The sequence below is a fragment of the Hyaena hyaena genome, unplaced genomic scaffold (assembly GCF_003009895.1).
Source record: "Hyaena hyaena isolate Hyena2069 unplaced genomic scaffold, ASM300989v1 scaffold_393, whole genome shotgun sequence".
Lineage (NCBI taxonomy): Eukaryota > Metazoa > Chordata > Mammalia > Carnivora > Hyaenidae > Hyaena > Hyaena hyaena.
This window is the reverse complement of record NW_024081025.1, coordinates 1,341,079-1,362,950: the sequence shown is the minus strand read 5'-3', so window position 1 is coordinate 1,362,950 and position 21,872 is coordinate 1,341,079. Positions and strand designations below refer to the sequence as shown.

Genomic DNA, 21,872 nt, shown 5'->3' with positions numbered 1-21,872 from the left:
AATGTACCTAGGCTTTGTTCAGTTATTGCTACCTGCTAGCACACCAAAGGGCTAATCTTGTAATCATTGGCCATATAGTCTCCATCCAAGCCATAGACAAAATGACTTTATTGGATGTGGACCTGGATCCCAGGAAGACTGGCATTCCCTGGACAAAGAGGCAACCACCTACAAGGGAGGCTACCAAGTTCCTAAACTTTTACCCAAACACCCAGAAGGTCTGTATTACAGGTGATTGTGCAGACAGAAACTGAAAGCTACAACTTTATGTGGCTAAAAACCTAAAATATTCTCAGGGAATCGGAATAGAGAGAGAGAGAGAGAGAGAAAAGAAGTCCACATGACAGAAGACGTGGGGCTATAGTGGAAGAGGGTTTTGATCAAGTCTGGTGATGGGCCCAGGACATTCCCCTGCTCCACTTTGTCTCCATGTCTCTGTTGAAGCAAAGATCCTAATCCTCAGCAAAACACCCATGGTATCCTTGTGGCACAATGAAGGGGTTAATTCAAACCTAACCTGAGCCCATGGTCTTTAAACCATATAAACCAACCATTGCTATGAGGGAGGCCTCCAACTCTGATGATACTGATTTAAGGTTCTCTCCAGGAAGAAACTTATAAATATGATAGGAGTAGAGAACACCACTCCCCCACACCCCAGGTATATCCAGTGACCAACAACAATAACCAGACAAACAAAAAATGGAAAGAAAGAAAGAACCCTGAATATAAGGAAAGAAAACAAACAAACAAAAAAAAACAACTTAAAGAAAAGGCCTATAATTTGGCCTAATTGGAAATCCAAAATTTACTAGAAAAATGTATATAGCAAAAGATAAAAGGACATTGATTGGCTTCTGTGAATTACAACCTGGGGTCTGAATTAACTTTAATATCTGCAGAAATTCACTAATTGGCAAACCTTCATGGTCTTAACCAATACTATGGCTAAAATTACAGTTATATCTTGGAATCCCACTAAAGTTAAACATGGTATCCTCCATAATCAGGGATTCAGTTAAGGGAGTTGCTGAATATAAAGTAGAAGGTAAATAGGTATGCCTCACCTTAACTATAAGAGTTTTTGCCAAGCTTAAATCCCTTATGGTTATAGCACTCATTGCCCTAAAATATCCCATAATGGGCATGGACACTCTGACCCAATAAAAGATAAGTGAAGATTTAAGTTAAGTCTTTAATACTTATATATTGGCTTAACAAAATAAGAACTCATGACCCATCCTTCCATTCCCTAACCCCTCAACCCCATTAAAATAGTTAACATGATTCAATGTAATCTAAAACAAGGTCTTCAAGTATTAAAAACTTGTTATATAACAGGTAATGAGTGAGCCCTTCCCTGATCCCACTGCTATTTCATTTAACAGCCTTATTTGGCCTGTTCCCTAAATCTGGATTAAATGAATGGTGGCCTATACTGGATTGCTGTGACCATAATGCCATGGTTCCATCCCAATAAGGCCTCTACACCCAACAACCTAATAACTTAAATTGCTGACTCCATCCAATCAGCAACTGGTAAATATTTTGCTACTATAAATTTGGCTAATATGTTCTATTCAATGCCTATTTCAACAGCCTCTCAGCCATAGTTAGCCTTTACCACTAAAGGGACACAATATACCTTTACAAGGAATAGTCACAGGATACCTCCACAGCCTTGCCATTGTACACAGTCTTTACAGGCAAAATCTTAACTACAGTAACCTTTCTCCAGGAGCATAGGTATGACATTATTTGCTTGACACACTCATTAAAGACACGAGTCACAAAAGACTCACGAAAAGGGGATATGCTGTTGTCCCACACATAGTGCAAGGCTCTGCCACCTCCATTAAATTCCTTAAAGTGGGGTGCCTGGTGGCTTAGTTAGTTGAGTGTCCAACTGCAGTTAGGTTAATGATCTCGCAGTTCGTGAGTTTGAGCCCCATGTCTGACTTTGTGCTAACAGCTAGAGCCTGGAACCTGTTTCAGATTCTGTGTCTCCCTCTCTTTCTGTCTCTCCCCTGTTCACACTCTGTGTGTGTGTGTGTGTGTGTGTGTGTCTCAAAAATAAATAAAACATTAAAAAAAAAAAGAATCCGACTCTTGGTTTTGGCTCAGGTCATGATCTCATGGTTTGTGGGTTCAAGCCCCACTCTGTGCTGACAAGAAGAAGCCCGCTTGGGATTCTCTTTCTCTCCCTCCCTCTGTACCTCCCATGCTCACTCTTTCTCAAATAAATAAACATTAAAAAATTTAGTATGATTGCAATAATATTTGCAAGTTTGATTAAAAATTAATTTTTTGCTCTCTTTATCCTTCTGATTAACTATCACATAATATGTGTATATATATATACATATATATATGCACAGTATAATTGTGTAATCTGTGAACACACATATTCAGATGTTTTAAAATTTTCACGGTAGAATGAAAGCAAATTTCTATTACTGGTATAATCTCTATAATTACTTTTATTTTCAGGTGTGTTACTTTTACCTTCCAACTTATCTTCCATCACAACAATTAGCAGAAGTCACTGAAAATAGTAAGAGGTCAATATAAACTTTATTTAAAGACCATAAGACTTTTTTTAGGGGAGGGGTGTAATTTTAGACTATGTATTTATTTGTTTATTTTTGTTGTACTCTATCTTTGTAGCTTTAGTTTGCATTTTGTGGAAAGACATTTTCTGATTTCAGAGAAGGAAGGCCCCAAAGAATGCAACAAAGGAAACCCACTATTAGATTTCCTTGGAATAATTGAGAATTGACTGTAAATGTACTTACTCGGCTTTTTAGTCATTTTTATAAAGACAAATAAATATGCATTTTACTATAGAATTCTGAACTCTCCCCTTGAAAGCTATAATAATGATTTGATGACCTTCTCCACACTGCTCTAGCTATGTACACCTTGGCTCAAATATCCTTTAGCTCAGTAGTGGCTAAATGATCAGGCACTCTGCTTCATCCATCTGTTTTAACAGTGACCTCTTTGGAATTTTTTTTTATAAGCTTTGGATATTTTCTTTTTATAGCTTTGCCAACATAATCATAATGCATCCTGACACCAGACAGTGTAAATTAATTCCTCTTCTGTCTTATGAGCCACAGAGAAGAACCAGATTTTTCACCTTAACACTTGATTAAATTGTGGAAAGAAAGGAGACCAAAAAATGAGGTCTTTGGGAAAACTGTATCTCACCAATGCCAGCCTGGAGACTAAAAGTAAAAGTAAATTTAAAGCAAATTAGCTCTTCCTAAGATTTTTTTTTAAAATCTTAACAGGAAGAGACATAGAGGAGGAGAGAGAGCAAGGGCAGGTAAAAAGCCTATTTATCTTAAAATCAATCTTAAGCCAGATGAACTAGACCAGTGTTTCCCAAACTTATCTGCTCATTAGGCTCACCTGGGTAGTCTGTTAACAATACAGACTAGAGCCTCCAATTCGGTGTGTCTGATACCATATGAATTGCAAGCCCCCAAAGAGATTCATGTTGTCACACAAATTTGGGAATGACTGAATTAGAGTAAAGGTTTGAGGTCAGATTTCCTAATAATACACTGAAAAAACCACAAACACAAATCCATATCCAAATTATTGGGAGCTATGAGCTAACACATGTATTACCCAAAAGAATAGTTGTTTTAGCAAAGGACATCAATGGCACATGCACAGCCTTAGAGAGCTATTCATCCAATTTCAGAGCTTATTAAGAATTTTCTTGGAGTAGATTAAAAATTAAATAAATCACAAAATTAACTTTTCCCAGAGCTGCTCTATCAGAACATATAATGATGGTCTTGGCTACATCAGCAAACCTCTGGGCTTTTTCACCGTTCACTCTAACAGTCAACCCTGAAGGCCACCACTAAAGAAGTTTAATATGTTTTTCAATAAATGTTCTGCAGGGGTGACTTGTTTTGGTCATCGGGTGACTTGTTTTGCCCCTAGATGACCATTTGTTCCTAGGAGGCAGGAACAAATAGGTTCTAGGTGTAGATAGTAGGTAGTAGTTGTTCAATGAGTGCTTTCTAAATGAACTCTACATTGATCTGATCTACAAATCCACATGATTTGTAGATCCTGTCTGAGCAGCTGAGAAGCTTATGTTATTGAACCTAAAAGCACTTTGTTGGAATTTTAAGTTTTGCATATTTAAACCCTAGACCTAGAAATATTTCTGAACTAAGAAAGACATTTCAAGTCACCTTGCCACTCTGATCCATTTCACATCAGATTTCTCATTGTTGTCCTTTGACATTTGATTAAGGATGCTGAAGAATTTTATATAGAAAAATTTAGGGTGCCTGGGTGGCTCAGTTGGTTAAGCAGCTGATTTCAGCTCAGGTTGTGTCTCACAGCTAGCTCATGGGTTCGTGCCCTGTGTCAGACTCTGTGTGGAGCCTGCTTCAGATTCTGAAGTCTCCCTCTCTCTCTCTCTGCCCTTCCCCCACTTGTACTCTGTCTCTCTCTGTCTTAAAAATAAAGATTAAAAGAAAAATTCCCCCAAATCTTTTGTAATTAAAATAACTGAATAAATTACTAAAATGCTGACTCATTTGTAATAATCTGAAAATTAGTATAATTACAGACAGTTCTAAAGATCTTCACTGTAGGGGAAGCTGAGGAGAAAGGAAGTATAGAAACATGGATGTATTGAAAATAGAAGACACAATTGCTCACTAAAGCTTCTTTATCCTGAGGGGCCAGAACATTCTGGATGATATTAACCAAGATATCTTTGGGTCTTTTAAAGAGATCATAAAAAACAATGGACTAAGAAAAAAGGCAGGACTGAAGATCTCACTTAATTCAACTAATATTTGAGTGGTATCATTTATAGATGTTCATCTTCTGAATAAAAAAATCAGAAACAATCTTTTGAAATGTGATCAATGTAAAACAGCTGTTTGTAAGAGGGCAAGTACTGAGAATGAATAAATGAAGGCAGTAAAGCACAGGAGATATTGCACGATCCCATTAGAATACATCCAGCACACAATCTCATTACAATAGTCAGTATAGCCTCTAGGCAATTGCAGGCTCTCCCAGACCAACTGCTCTTCACCCTTCACAGTTGTTCTTCATCAATTTTCTCTTGTTCTTCCTAGCCCCTGATCCTGCCATAGATCTTCCCAGTGTGCTCTTCCTCTTCATCCTATTCACACTAGCTCCTGGAAAATACTTGTTTAATTCACTCACAGAACTATGCTGTATGCGTGACTCCCTACAAGAAAAACTCCAGTCTTAGACCAAAGAAGCAAATCATTAATGGTGGCACTTCTGCAAATTAGTTAATAGAAAAAGAGTGCTTTTTGGGAAAGATGGGGGAAAGGCTTTCCTGAATTATCAGCACTTTATCTTCTGCTTATATTTTAGGTTGGGGCAGTGGGGGTGGAGTCACACCTGGATTTTCAGCACCAACCAATTACATAACATTGGGAAGATTCCTCAACCGCTTTGAGCCTCAGTTTCCCTAGACCCTGCTCTGTAATGCTTCCTCAATGATTAAACCCCTTTATTTTCCATTTGCAGTAGGCAAGAGAACCTAGATTTTTAGAGCTTTCTTTCTGGTAATTAAATAGCTTTTAGCTGTCACCTCTTTCGCTCCTCTTGCTTATACAGAAATCTGCTTAAACCCATCTAAACTTCCCAATCACTCAGTAAAACATAGCCAGGAACTAAAGAGGAAAGTAGTGATTAGAGCATATTCTAATTCACTTATAAGCATTTATTAGCCAATCTGTTTCACTTTTAAGACCTATGGACTAGATACATTTGTTGCAATAAACTCAAAACTTGGAATTTTTTAAGCTAGAGTAAACTTTCTTCATTTAAACTATATTTTACCTGCACTAAAGAGTGTGAGCTTAGAGGAAAAACTAATCAGTATATATATGAAAGCTCTTGTTTCATTAAATGAAGAATGTTCTCGTTTAAGTCACTCTTGTGTCACCAGGAGACTGCCCTTGGGTCTTTCAGTCTCAGAAGAGACGACTCAAGTTTCAAGCTACTCACTCCACCCTTGGGTACCGAGGTTCCTGAAAAGCTTGAAGTCTTGCATGTTGGGGACTGCAGGACACTGACAATCATACATCACATTGTGTGGAGAGAGGAACACTCTAGCATTTTCAGAAGCCCCTATTACAGGTTTGGAAATAATAAAGACAATACAAATGTTCATGGGTTTGTTTTTTTTTTATACCTACCTATGTGTGTCACTTTCTCCAGCAAATCCTCTATGAAGCATAGAGGGAAAGCAGAGCTGCCTATCTTCTGTTAACTTAAATAGTCTTCGTATTTTAAAATATTAATCGCTGAGATTAAAATTCAAAAGTTGTTTCCCAGTAAATTCTAGATCAGTACGCTTCGTGTAGTCTGAAACACCATCTGTCTTTGATGTGTTTTTAATTTAAGCTAGCCCAGTCATAACAAAGTATTTTCACTGAGTATTTTTTTCATAGTCATTTATTCAATTGAGGTCAAGTTGAGTGGCCATTTTGCTGCTATGTTAATGCATGAGGTAAGCTCTTTCGAGTCTAAGAATTCTCTTTTTCTTTTAATCCTTTCTGTAACTTGCTTCAAGATTTATCTGGGGAACATACATTGAGACATTCTCATTTCTATTTCTCATATATATAATAGTAATTATAATTGTAAATAGAATTTTTGGTCTTTTTAAAACTGCATTTCTAAAATATTATCTGCATTCTGACAAATCTCTCCCTTTAATTTATTGTAATGGTAACTCTCATTTTTAAAATTAAAGGTAGTGATAGAAACATATGATTCAGTTCTTAATTCTATCACCATATATAACTGGGGGCAAGTGACTAATTTCTCATAACACATTTTAAATGACCCGTGAAGTTTAGTAGCTGGGTGAAAATTAATGTGTGCTTTCTGCATTTTAGGATATATAGAAATATTTCAATAGGTTAATTTTTAAATTTGAGATATAACATTGTGCACAAGATACTCAAATGTCTATCTGACTTTTACCACAGCACATCTAACTCATTTTTTTTCTATTTTACAATTTCATAGAATTGATGCAAAACTAAATTAATCAATGCTACTAAAGACAGCAAGAAAAAAAAAAAACAATTGGCAATCCATAAGTAATTTGGAGAGACCCGAGAATTTTGGAGCTGGAAGGAACTTTAGTCATCAGCAAATTAATAAACAAAAATTAAACAAACTAACAAAAAAGAAATCCTGATTTCAAAAATGAGGAAAAGGGGGCACACCTGGATGGCTCAGTTGGAAAAGCACACGATCCTTGATCTAGGGGTTGTGAGTCTGAGCCTCAGGTTGTGTATAGATTACTTAAAAATTAAAAAATTAAAAAACAAAGAGGAGGAAAAGGAAACCAAATTGTTGGTATGAAAAAGATCTCATTAATTTCAGAATCAAGTCTAAATGGCATGTCACTGGATCTCTGGGCTAGTACTTTTCCCACAATAATGATGGCTTTTAATTGTTTCAAGGATAAAACAATTTTTTAAACATCAGATCATCAATGGACACAGTGAATATAGTTTGCAGTAGGAAAAGGCTGAGACTTTGGGTGTATGTGGGAGAAAAATGTAGACCTTTTGCTATCCCATTCTATGAAGGTCAGACCTTCATGTGCTTGGGGTGAGGTTTCTGATTGTAAAGTCTGTATGGAAAGACATGTCCATATCTTGACCTGTGTTGTGCTTAGAAGTCAATCTATGTTCTTCCAAGGCTCTGTGAAAAAAATCATTCTCTCCTTTGATTGAAAAAAGCCCTCTTGCTTGGAAGCATACTGTTAGGGTAGAGGAAGCTTGTTAAATAATAATCCTACCTTGGACTGATGAGATTCAGACAATAACAGTTACTTACTGGTGTACTTTTAAAATTGTATTCATTGAAGTCTGAATTGCATAATAACTTCCAAGATATAAAATCATAACATACTGATTTCTTTATGTGCAGGGAGAGGGATTCTAGCCTAGAGTCTAGGCAGGACAGGATTGAAGCAACCTTGCCTATGGAAGGAAGGTAGACACCTACAACAAGGCTGGACACTAAAGAGAGAGCCAACCAGTAGGGACCCCCACAAATGGGCACAATTAATGAACCCTAGTAGTAATGATGTTAAATATCTAATACTAGGTTGCCCATTTCTGCACTACAATTCTCTCATATCATTCTCCAGTCTTTGGCAAAGTTTACAATGCAACACAACCATCTTAGTGATATCTCTGCTTCAGGCAACAGAGAGAGGACTCTGAGGACAATCTTAGTGTGATTTTGACCAGAGAGAGATGCAGCAGCATCAAAAAGTTTTAGGAAACAGCAGGAAGTGGTGAGCAGAGAGACCAGAATATCAGACAAGAAAAACTGACAGGTAACACTTAGGATGGAGTCTTAGAATCTGAAGATTCTTAGAAATACTAGGTGTGGGGGGAAAAAAGTTTGTATATCATGTAGTATGGGAGATACAACTAGTTTATTGAGGTTTAATGCAAGATGATGCTTCAAGGTTGTAGAATCTACAGTTTTTTAGATAGCTGTTGATTGAGAAAATATAGAACAGATGAAAAGATACTATAAAAATAAATATTGCAAAGCAATCAATTCTCATTTTTATAATACTCTACATACATTTGGAAAATGGTAATATATATGATATGTGACAGTATTTATTTAGACACAGATACATATATATGGCTTATGGACCCATCTAATAATTCTGTAGAATCCTAGCAGACCAGGATCTCCATGTTGATAAGCACTGCACTGCATCATAAACCATTGCTTTGATGGCCAACAACCTGTTTCCTCTAACAACAAGAACTTTAATATCTAATATGTAAGACTTCTTCCACCTAATTTACTTCCTCCCTTTGTTCATTTAGAATTATAAGTTATTCAAACTAAAGAATTTTGTTGACTGCTCATGTAACCTAATCCTTTCAGCTACCTTTTTGAGATTGAAAGCCTAGATAATCATGACCGTCAATGTTCATAGATAAGTCCAGGGAGATTCACCGATATGTCTGTAGAATAGATTAGAAGAATTTCTCATACTAGATTCCATTCCACAGCCCAATCTTCAGTCCAGAATCCTGGTAGCCTGTTTTGAGCATTGAAAACTCACCACCACTGGAGAGCTATGGGCTCACACAGTAATGGCTTTCTTCACTTAGCCTTATCTAAACCTCAGTTGTTAGACTATGATAATCAAATGGCAGAGAATAATTCTAGAGTGAAAAAAATAAAATATCACTCTTGAAAATTCCAAATTATTTTCAGCAAGGCTGGAAACGGAAATGGAAATGGAAAAATCTCATTTAACTAGCAAGTGCAATAAAAATGTGACATTTACAAACTAATTATAACACATTTCCATTCTTCATTGGTACACTCAGTGATGACATATTGTTCTTTTATAGTTGCCATTTCCAAGTTTTAATTGCTTTGGTTTAATTGGTTTAATCCAAAAAAATGTCAATTCAGTAATTACCACTATGCTGTTGGAATTAGTTTCATTTATTGTGCAAAAGAAAATTTGACTTCAGAAAGGGAAAAACAATTATAATATAATACCAGGGGAAATACTATATCATCAAGGTATTTAAAAACAGTATTGTATAAACTCAAACTCAGTTTATTTTACAGGAATAAAGAAAATGTTCTTTTTTCCATTTTAAACGATAATAATCAAATAAATAATCAAATACAAATTAATTAATCCAGAATCACATTCATTCCTTTATAAATTTATTACTTTGTTTGGAAAATAACTGCTGAATGCCAATTATATGCTTGGCAAAACAGTTATAGAACAACTTCATGGAATCTAATGTGTGAGAAAAAAAAAATCAACACAAATCCGTGTATAAATATAATATGATTTAGATGAAAAATTAGTTTGTTTTGTGAGTGTATCAGAACCTGATTCATTGACAATATGAGCCTTGTGGAAAAGGAGCTAGCTAGTTGGTATAGAGGTGAAAGAAGAGTATTTCATGCACAGAAGAAAAGCATAGCACATTTCAGAAACTGAGGAATGACCAGTGTGGCCTAAGCACAGAGAAGAAGGTGGAAAATGGCACAAGATGAAGTGGGTCAGTTAACAGGGGCTGTGTCATTGGGGCATGTTAAGAATTTGGTCTATCCTTATAACAAAGGGGAGTCATCAACGTGTTTGAAGCAAAGCATGATGATCAAAATTGAACTTTTAAAAGATCACTTTGGTGGCAGCAAATGGAACATTTTGGAAAAGAAGAGTGGATTCAAGAGATGAGTTTGGAGACAATTGCAGTATTCCAGGTAAGAGATAATGATCAATTATAAGATAGAGTTTATGCCTTCAGTTTAACAATCTATAAAGTCTAAAGTTATTTGTGTTCTTCAAGTGACCTATTTTCACAGAATTACACATGTCAGACTCAAAGGGAAAGCAGAGTGATACAATAGAAGGTATTCATGCTTTAGAATGAAATACACCTGGTTTAGCTCTGGTTTGAACTTTTGGCTTCACGACTTATTAGCTAAGGGACCTCATACAAAGCATTAAGCTCTCTGAGCCTCAGCTTTCACATCTTTTGAGCACATAATACAATCTCCCACAGCTGAGAAGACTAAGTGTGACAACCCATGTGATATTCCCAGCATGTGGAAAGCCGGTTGGTAGGAAGAGCCCTAGGAGAGATGGTTTCATCCCCTCATGTTAGAGGTTCTTGAATTCCTTTGAAATCTGTTCCTCCTTCTGGGTTTCTTTCTCAGTGAGAAGGACTAAAATCCACCTAGTTGCACAAATCAGAGCCCAGCAGACATCCTTTTCCTTCACCTCCATGACCATCTAGTCATATAAACTCTATTCTCTGAATAGCTCCTCAATTTATGGACCAACTGCTTTGCTCACTCTCTTTCACTAACCTAGTTAAGGTCATCAGCATCTAGAGCTTGGATTATCCCCTTCACTAATTATCCTGCCTGAGTTTTGTTTCCTCTTCCCTTCTTCACACCAGCCACACAAACCTTACTACCTTAGCTCTTTCACCACTCTCAAAAGTCACCTAGTTCCTTAGTATGACTAACAACACCCTGCATGATCTACATTCTGCTTACATCCCAGCCTCACCTCTTGCTGCTCCTATGCCTATGGTCCAGCAGCTGGAGGAAATTGCTCCTCACTTAGGACTTGGAGCTCTCAGAAATATACTCCCTTCACCTTGAGACTCAGGCCAAAGGATGGATGCAGTTCTTCCTGGTTGGAGCACTCTTCTCTCAAAGCTTCTCTTCACTGGATCAATACCTACTCAAAACTGAAGCCTTGGCTCAGATTGGGGCTTTGAGAGGCACTTTTCCCTCACCTGAGTGTACCCTAAAAGTGTAGGACAGCCTATAACCTGAATTTCATTATTTGAATGAATTGAGTGAGCAGTCAAGTGGGGCATGAGGAGTCTCACTAGATTGGCGAAGGTCACATAAGTTGTGGTTGGTAGTGTGAGCAGAGGACCCGTTTCCTGCTATAGGTTGTAGTGTGCCTTTCTCTCCATCATGCCGACACCTACCTTATTTTATTTATTTATTTATTTATTTATTTATTTATTTATTTCTGAGAGAGAGAGAGAGAGACAGTGTGAGCAGGGGACAGTCAGAGAGAGAAGGAGACACAGAATCTGAAGCAGGCTCCAGGCTCTGAGCTAGTTGTAAGCACAGAGCCCGATGCCGGGCTTGAACCCATGAACCGTGAGATCATGACCTGAGCCGAAGTCAGATGCTTAACAGACTGAACCACCCAGGCGCCCCTGACACCTACCTTATTAATTTCTGTTTACATTACCTCTCTTCATTAAACCTTAGAAACATTCTCTTCATGTGGTTGCAAAATGTTGCACATTTATACTGTGAGTTATGATTTTTTCACTCAAAACAGACCATCGTCACTTCCTTTCCCAAGATTTCTTTGACTTTCCAGAAGTGGTAGCCATAGTTCCCATAACATTCTCAAGCACTCCTGCAGATTTTTTACAGTCATCTCCGTCCTCATGATACTATAAACTCTCTGAAACTAAAACCATTCTATTCATTTTACATCTCTGGTATCCAAGGCTGTTCTTGGAATTCAATAGTACTTAATATTTGTTTAACATAATGGCACTCCAGAGCTAAATGGTGTCCAAACAAGTACAACTAATATGAGATAAGGTATGCCAAGAAAAACATGATGCAAGAGTAAGAAGACAGGCTAAAACAATGATGGCTCTGCCATCTAGAGATAGAGTGTGTGAGAAAAAGCAGATGGCTCTGGCTAAGATAAAGAATTAGGAAGGCAGCTGGGAAGATGGTGCCACTGCCAGAACAGGCTGTCTCCCCTGTGGAGTACCTTCACTCATGCAGTGGCCTTCCTGCCTCTTTGTAGTCAAGATAGAGAACTGGAGATGGAAAGGAAGAAGCTGTCACTTTCAGAGAGTGAGCAGTTAAGTAGGAAAGCTGTCTCATATGGCACTTTCTACGCCTCCAGGGAAGCCAAAAGCCAACACTAGAGTAGCTGGTTTCACAGGTTTGAAATGACAGAATCAAAGTCAACTAATTGCAAAGGAAATGGAACTGAGCTGGGGGCAGAAATCCAAGTGTTAGTTCTAATCTTGCCCTGTGGTCTCAGGCAGACTTCTGAGCCTCATTTTTCTCCTCTGTGAAACAAAAGATTTAAACTAGATGGTCTCCAACAGCCTTTTCTCATTTAGGGGTTGTGCAACTTATAGGACTGGCTCCTGGATTTATTTAAAGCAGCTACATAACCAAGGTAGAGCAGACTGTCACTCTGATTAATGTATGCAAATGCAGACATTCAAGCTCATCCCTTCACCCCTGAAACTTGAACTAGACCAGTTGAAGCATTGACACATGATGATATCCCCTCATCCACATATGGTAAACACAGTCATAAGCTTTATCAATAAAAAGTTACAGATGTGTTGGAGCTGTAAAGCAGTGGTTTGCAAATACCAAACTCAGTGTGGCAACTTGTTTAAAACATAAGTTCCAAAGCCTTGCTCCATATCTGCCAAATCAGAATCTCCAAGATGGAGCCCAAGAATATGTTTATATTTTTATATACCTTTTTCACTTTTTATAAACCTCACATATGATTTGATAATTAGCTAGTTTGTGGCTCATTTTTAAAGGAAAATTAGTGTTTCTCAATGGATAGCCTATAGATCATTTTCATGTGAATTATCTGAGATACCTGTTAAAAATATCTGGGAATGTGACCAACAATCTGTATTCTAACAATTCTTTCAGTGATTTTATAACTGAAAGATTTTACAAGCTGACAAATCAAATCAATATGTGGGCAAAACCTCAAAGTCTATGAAACAATATAGTAAAGATAGGAAATTATGATTGCAGTATAGGTTTATTTCAGTATTATTATTATTATTATTAATATTTGTATTGTTTCATCATCTCATCTAATCCCCATAACAAGCCTATAATATAAGCATTTTAACCTCATGTTACTTATACATTGAAGCATTAGAGAATTCAGGTAACCTGCTCCACACACAAGATTCATAATATGGATGCTTTGGAACTGAAAATTAATGCCCTGTAACTAGGAAACAACTTATATTGCAACAGAATGTGTAATTAAGATTTCAGTACACCTTTTAATTAAACAATTTGCTGAGATCTTATCTTATGAGGCAAGTTAGAAATATGTCTCAGTTCCTACTGGCTGGACTTACTAGCTACTACACAAATGTTAATGCCATTCTAGTAATCATAGATTACCCAAGATAAAATGACTATTAACTACTAAGCAACAACGTTTCAGGGATGTCCTAGAATCATAAAATGATCTAAGGTAGTCATCATTTCTAGTCAATAACCTTCAAACGCAAATACGTACAGTTGAGAAGTCCAGAAGTATGCTAAGGTCTTATTCACCTAGGAAAGAACCCACCCAGCTCTAGACCTTAGTTGCCTAACTGCTTCATGAATCTGTCTTTGCTCCACAGGCCCTACACTCTGTGCTGCTCGACTCAGTATATCAACTACTTGCCTTAATGTTAGAATAGGATTACATTAGATTTCAAATGTCTTTCAAAGAATAAAATATTAAATGCTGTTACTACAGATATGTTGAGACAAAGCTTGTTTTTTTTTCATTGAGTCTCCTCAGTTTATCTAAGAAAATAAGTGCCTGTGAAAAGATGTATTTGTCTTTATCTCTTGGTAAATTGAAGCAGAAAGGGTCTCCCAGATTCCCTCTTCCTGAGTTGGCCAATTTTGAGTCAAGCACAATAGTAGGCATTTCAGAAACTGAAGGAACCTTAGCTATTATGAGACCTAGCTTTGATTTTACAAAAAAAATCACTGAAAATGTAAATATAAAATACAAATTCATCCAAAGCCATGTAACTTTTAACAGAATACAAATTTTTCTCCTTTCCTGTGTTCACACCCTATGCTTTTCCTCTTCCTTCCCATTGATGTTACACAGTTTCTAAAAGATGTGGATACATAGGTATTTTCACAAAGGGGAAAAAGTAATGAAAATCACATCAAAAAAGAGAAATTGCCAAAATAAACAAATCAAACTCTTACTAACTATAGATAGACTTGATGAAGATACACTGATTAAGATTTTGGTGATTGTGTGCTTTACTTTCATTCAAATTTTGCATGTCAACTCAGATTGCATAGCTATTTCCTGTCAAGGGTTTTCCTGAAGGAGCCATTTCTTCTACAAAATCAATATCTAATTTTCTAAATAAAGAAGAAAAAGATACTTACAAGTCTCAGATTAAGGTATGCTGTTATTTCTAAGAGGTTTAGGAAGAAGCTCTGATAAACTTTCTTTCCTGTAAATTAATTTTAAAAAAAGCTATAAGAACCAGAAAAGGTATAAATTCAGTTAGACTAATAAATTTTAAAGATTTTGTCAGTGCTTTATTTTTTTTAAACGGAGCTACAACCGGTAAACACCATGACTTGCTTGACTTTTTTGAGAAAGGCAGAACTCCCGATTCTGCAATAAAATGTTCTATTAAAAATCAAAATGGCTTCATTTCAAACAACAGATATTAGTACCTAAGACTACCAGCTACAATTACTGCATCAGTGCTATTAGGAATTAATGTCAAATTGAGAAATTCATCATCTAAAAAGGACAGGCCATTATAGCAAATACTTGAAGGCATAGAAACATGACTGTAAGAAAATACTTGGCATGACCACACTTTTGGGAAATTGAAAAACATATGACACTTTTCCAACATGACTGTAGAAATATTTTTTTCATTTCTTAAGTGCCCTGAAAAATTGGACCAATTTTCCCACTACCTAAATGGAGACCACGTGGAAAGAATTCAACCATCTTGCTCCTAGAAACAAAGATAAGCAGTGTACATTCTTGTTCACAGAATGGGGCCTGTATCTCAAGATTGAGCACCTGACACAAGAAGGGTGAAAAATAACTGGGGCATGAACTATCAGTATTCACACTGGCCATTGATAGCAAGAGGCAACTTTGCAAATTCCCTCTGCCACACTCCAAATGCCCTCAGCCAGCCTGCCATTCATTCTTCCTCGACTACTACAACAACATCCTAAATGACTCTTCACATTCTTGCTTCCTGAAACTCTGTTCTTTACACAGATGTCAGATGGAATTATGTCAAAGTAAATGTGCTCATAATCATTCTGGAATTAATCCTTCACAGCCTTCCCATCAGCTATGGGATCAAGTCCACGCCCTTTCACAGAGTGTATGGTGCTCCCTGGGAGTTGGCCCCAATCTACCTCTCCTTGCTTTACACCCAGGACCAACCTGCATGAATCCTGAAGCTCTGAAGTCATACCCAGCCTTGTTTATTTTGCCCTCATGACTGAGGTTCTTTGCCCTCAATCTCCTCCCCATCCAATGCTAGCATATATTCATCCGTTAAGGGTTAACTTGGGCACCTCTTTTCCAGATAACTTCTATGTTCCCTCCCCTTTGCTCCAAAACACTCTGGTGTATCTCTTTTATTAAACTTACAAATTCCGGATTAGTGCCTTCCCATCTCCACCTCACAGTTTTTTAAAGCCTTTTGAGGACATGGGCTGTGACTCATTCCTCTTGCACACCATTTTGCACATGGTAAGAGAAATGAAATAAATATCTGTTGAATGTCAAGGTGCATGAGGTACTTTTCAGACTCAGAGCTTCCTGAATGCGTTCTTTTATCACTGTGAAAGAATTTGAAAATCTGAAACGGACATCTTTTAACCTTGTTCCTATACCCAGCTTCCCATGTTGTTTTCACTGTTCCTCTCACTCTGCATCTGAGACTGTTTCCCTTCAATTGAGCCCAATTTGTACAGACTAAATAAAGAAGAACTGAGAAGAGGAAGAGAAAAATACATGAAAACATGATCATGGGGGAAGTAGCAATAAAATTCAATTTTAAAAACATCAAAATTTATGTAATATAGTGTAAATATTATGCCTAAAAACCAAGATTAAGAAAACATACTTCTGTAGCCCTAATTTTTTCAAAAACCTGTCAATAGCTCTTGACAAAAATCTAGTAGAAACTACAAATAGGAACCCAGCTTAAAGTAAGTTTGATAAAAACTAAACAATGTTGTTTGTGTCCATAGCATGCATGTTTTGAAAAATCCTTATTTTAGGGATTGCAGTGAGGGAAGCTTGCTTTGGCAGCTGAGAGATCTTTTTTCTGCCACTGATTGGTGCAGAGGTTGTCTGTTCCTCTCCAACCCTGGATTCTGGGCTCATCCATGTGACTTCTCTGGCCAAGAAAATATCAAGAGAACCTGCCCCAAGCAGCGGCTTGAAAAGTGCTTTTACACTGGGCCTGCCACCTTTTGCTGACCACCTCTGTGTGAATAAGCCCAGGCTGGTCTGCTGGAGACACCAGGCCCAGCAACAGCTAGCATGAACTATCTAGAGGGGAAAGAAGGCAGAGAAGTAGGGAGCTCAGTGCATTTCACTTGCAACCTTCTCTCAAACAGAGAAGACCTGAAGCCATAGGACAATGAGACACAGGAGTTTGGGAAGAGAAAGAGACAGAATACACTGGGAAGGAAACCTCATAAGGGTACCTCAAGATACAAGCCAAGTACACATGGTGGTGAATCCCAAATACCGCTACAAGCAGGGAAACAAAATAACCAAACTCTCAACAAGAGAAACCAAGAGACACCATTCAAAGAACACTTCCTGAATGGACAGGCCTGCACAGTCAAAGAGCCCTCATTAATACAGCAGAACTCGCAGGGGCAGGGTGTACAACAAACTTTTAAAATTAACAAGAGATAGAAAACTAACCAAAATGATGAAACGGAAGAACTCTCCTCCAAAGAAATTCCAGGAAGAAATGACAGCTAAAGAACTGCTCAAAACAGATATAAGCAACATGACTGTACAAGAATTTAGAACAATACTCATAAAACTAATCCCTGGGATTGAAAAAAGCATGGAAGACATCAGAAAAACTATTGCTACAAACACTATGGAGCTCAAAAATAGTTATGATGAATTAAAAATGCTATAAATGAGATACATAATAAAAGGGAGGCGTCTAATGCACGGATTGAAGAGGCAGAAAGGAGAATAAGTGATTTAGAAGACACAATTATAGAAAAAGAGGAAGCTGAGAAAGAGAGAGATAAATTGATCCAGGAACATGAAAGAAGAGTTTGAGAGCTCAGTGATACAATCAAACAGAACAATATCCATATCATAGGAATTCCAGAAGAGGAAGAGAGAGGGAAAGGGGCTGAAGGAGTCCTTGAACAAATTATAGCAGAGAACTACCCCAACTTGGGGAGGAAAGTAGATGTTGCAATTCAAGTGGCAGAGAGAACTCCCCTCAGACATAACTTGAATCGATCTTCTGCACTATATATCATAGTGAAACTGGCAAAATATAAGGACAAAGAGAGAATTTTGAAAGCAGCTAGGGAGAAAAGGGCCCTGACATACAAAGAGAAACCTATCAGATGGTTACAGACCTATCTACTGAAACTTGGCAGGCCAAAAAGGAATGGCAGGAAATCTTCATGTGATGAATGGAAAAAATATGCAGCCAAAAATCCTCTATCCAACAAGCCTGTCATTCAGAATAGGAGGAGAGATAAGAGTCTGTCCAAAAAAACAAAAATTGAAAGAATTGGTCACCACTAAACCAGCCCTAAAGAAATCCTGAGGGAACTCTCTGAAGGAAATGTTCCAAGGAACACAAGATACTACAGACACCACCACAAGCATGAATCCCACAAACGACGCAATGACTCTAAACCCATATATTTTAATAATAACACAGAATGTAAATGGGCTGAATGCTTCAATCAAAAGACATAGGGTAGGAGAATGGATAAAGAAACAAAATCCATTTATTTGCTGTCTACAAGAAACGCATTTTAGACTGGAGGACACCTTCAGATTTAAAGTAAGGGGATGGAGAAATATATATCATGCTACTGAAAGTCAAAAGAAAGCTAGAGTAGCTATACTTATATCAGACAAACTGGACTTTAAAGACAGTAACAAGGGATGAAGAAGGGCATTATATAATAATTACAGGGTCTGTCCATCAGGAAGAACTAACAATTATAAAGGTCTTGGCACCAAATATGGGAACACCTAAATATATAAAAATTAATCACAAACAGAAACAATCTTATAAATAAGAGTGTGCTAATAGGGGGCTTTAATATTTCACTTACAACAATGGATAGATCAACTAGACAGAAAATCACTAAAGAAACAATGGACTTGAAAGACACATTGGACCAGATGGAACTGACAGATATATTTAGAATTCTACATCCTGAGGCCATGGAATTCACTTTCTTCTCAAGTGCGCATGGCACATTCTCCAAGATAGATCACACACTGGGACATAAAGCAGCCCTCCATAAATATAAAAGAATTAAGATCATACCATGCACACTTTCAGATCACAATGCTATGAAACTTGAAATCAATCACAGGAAGAAGTCTGGAAAACCTCCAAAAACATGGAGGTTAAAGAACACCCTACTAAAGAACGAATGGGCCAATCAGGTAACTAGAGAAAAAATTTAAAAATATGTGGAAACAAATGAAAACGAAAATACGAGAATCCAAACTCTATGGGATGTGGCAAAGGCAGTCCTAAAAGGAAAGCACATTGCACTCCAGGCCTATTTCAAGAAATTAGAAAAAGTGCAAGTGCAAAATCTAACAGCGCACCTAAAGGAACTAGAGGCAGAGCACCCCAAATTCAGTAGGAGAAAAGAAATAATAAAAATCAGAACAGATATAAACAATATAGAAACCAAAGAAACAGGTGAACAGATGAAACCAAGAGTTGGTTTTTTGAAAAAATAAAATTGACAAACCTCTAACCAAGCTTCTCAAAAAGAAAAGAGAGAGCATTCAAAAAGACAAAATCATGAATGGAAATGGACTTATTACAACCAACCCCTCAGAAATATAAGCACTTACCAGGAAATACTATGAAAAATTATATGCCAACAAATTGGACAACTTAGAAGATATGGACAAATTCCTAAACACACACTCACTATCAAAATTCACATGGGAAGAGATAGAAAATCTGAAGTGAAGAAATCAGTGTGAAGAAATAACTAGTGAAGAAATCAAGTAAGTTATCAAAAATCTCCCAAAAAATAAGAGCCCTGGGGCATATGGCTTCCCTTGGGAATTCTACCAGACATTTAAAACAGAATTAATACCATTCTTCTCAAGCCATTCCAAAAAATAGAAATCGAAGGAAAGCTTCCGGACTCATTCTACAAAGCCAGCATCACTTTGGTTCCCAAACCAGACAGAGACCCAGCAAAAAAAAGAGAACTGCTGACCAATATTCGTGATGAATGCAGATGCAAAACATCCTCAAGATACTTGCAAATCGAATCTAACAGCACATAAAAAGAATTATCCACAAAGATCAAGTGGGATTCATTCCTGGGTTACAGGGCTGGTTCAATATTCACAAATCAATCAATGTGATACATCACATTAACAAAAGAAAAGATAAAAACCATATAATCCTGTCAATAGATGCAGAAGAAGCATTTGACAAAATACAGCATCCCTTCTTAATAAAGACCTTCGAGAAAGTTGGGATAGAAGGAACTTAAACTACATCAAAGCCATCTATGAGAAGCTTTCGGCTAACATCATCCTCAACGGGGAAAAACTGAGAGCTTTCCCCCTGAGATCAGGAACACTACAGGGGATGTCCACTCTCACCACTGTTGTTTAACACAGTGCTGGAAGTCCTAGCATCAGCCATCAGACAACAAAAGGAAATCAAAGGCATCAAAATTGGCAAAGAAGAAGTCAAACTTTCACTTTTCGAAGACGACATGATACTCTACATAGAAAGCCCAACAGACTCCACCAGAAGCCTACTAGAACTGATTCGTGAATTCAGCAAAGTTGTAGGGTACAAAAATCAACGTACAGAAATCAATTGCATTTTTATACACCAATAATGAAGCAACAGAAAGAGAAATCAAGAAACTGATCCCATTCACAATTGCACAAAAAACCATAAAATACCTAGGAATAAACCTAACCAAAGATATAAGAGATCTGTATGATGAAAATTATGGAACTCTTATGAAGGAAATTGAAGAAGACACAAAAATTGGAAAAACATTCCATGCTCATGGATTGGAAGAATAAATATAGTAAAAATGTCATTACTACCCAAAGCAACCTACACATTCAATGCAATCCCAATCAAAATTGCACCAGCATTCTTCTCAAAACTAAAACAAACTATCCTAAAATTTGTATGGATTCACAAAAGACCCCGAATAGCCAAAGTAATATTGAAGAAGAAAACCAAAATGGGAGGCATCACCATCCCAGACTTTAGCATCTACTACAAAGCTGTCATCAACAAGGTAGTGTGGTATTGGCACAAAAACAGACACATAGACCAATGGAATAGAGTTGAGAACTCAGAATTGGACCCAAAAATGTACAGCCAACTAATCTTTGACAAAGGAGGAAAGAGTATCCAAGGGAAAAAAGACAGCCTCTTTAACAGATGGTGCTGGGAGAACTGGACAGCAACATGCAGAAGAATGAAACTAGATCCTTTTCTCACACCATACACAAAAATAAACTCAAAATGGATAAAGGACCTGAATGTAAGACAGGAAATCATCAAAACCCTAGGGGACAAAGCAGGAAACAACCTCCTTGACCTCCACCACAGCAACTTCTTACTTGACACATCCCCAAAGGCAAGGGGATCAAGAGCAAAAATGAACTATTGGGACCTAATCAAGAAAAAAGCTTCTGCACAGCAAAGGAAATAATCAACAAAACTAATAGGCAACCGATGGAATGGGAAAAGGTAGTTGCAAATGACATATCAGATAAAGGGCTAGTATCCAAAATCTATAAGGAACTCACCAAACTCCACACCCAAAAAACAAACAATCCAGTGAAGAAATGGGCAGAAGATATGAACAGACACTTCTCCAAAGAGGACATCCAGATGGCCAACAGACACATGAAACGATGCTCAGCATCCCTCCTCATCAGGGAAATACAAATCAAAACCACACTGAGATACCATGCCACAGTAGTCAGAGTGGCTAAAATGAGCAAATCAGAGGACTTCAGATGTGGCGAGGATGTGGAGAAATGGGCACCCTCTTACACTGTGGGTGGGAATGTAAACTGGTGCAGCCCCTACTGAAAACAGGAGTGCTGATGCATAGGGGCACATGTACCCCAATGTTCATAGCAGCACTCTCAACAATAGCCATAACATGGAAAGAGCCTAAGTGTCCATCAACTGATGAATGGATCAAGAAGATGTGGTTCATCTATA

The 21,872-nt window shown here is 37.4% G+C and overlaps 1 protein-coding gene across 4 annotated transcripts in view; it reads right to left on the bottom strand.

The window, feature by feature from the left end:
• Nucleotides 1-21,872, bottom strand: part of PKIB (cAMP-dependent protein kinase inhibitor beta) — a 108,794-nt gene that overhangs the window by 24,524 nt on the left and 62,398 nt on the right. For 2 of the 4 annotated variants that reach the window (XM_039251513.1, XM_039251515.1), the window contains exon 2: nt 14,797-14,864. The exons of the other annotated variants lie outside the window; for them this stretch is intronic. The gene's annotated coding sequence lies outside the window, so the exon portion shown is untranslated. The remainder of the gene's footprint in view (nt 1-14,796; nt 14,865-21,872) is intronic. 4 annotated transcript variants of the gene reach the window in all.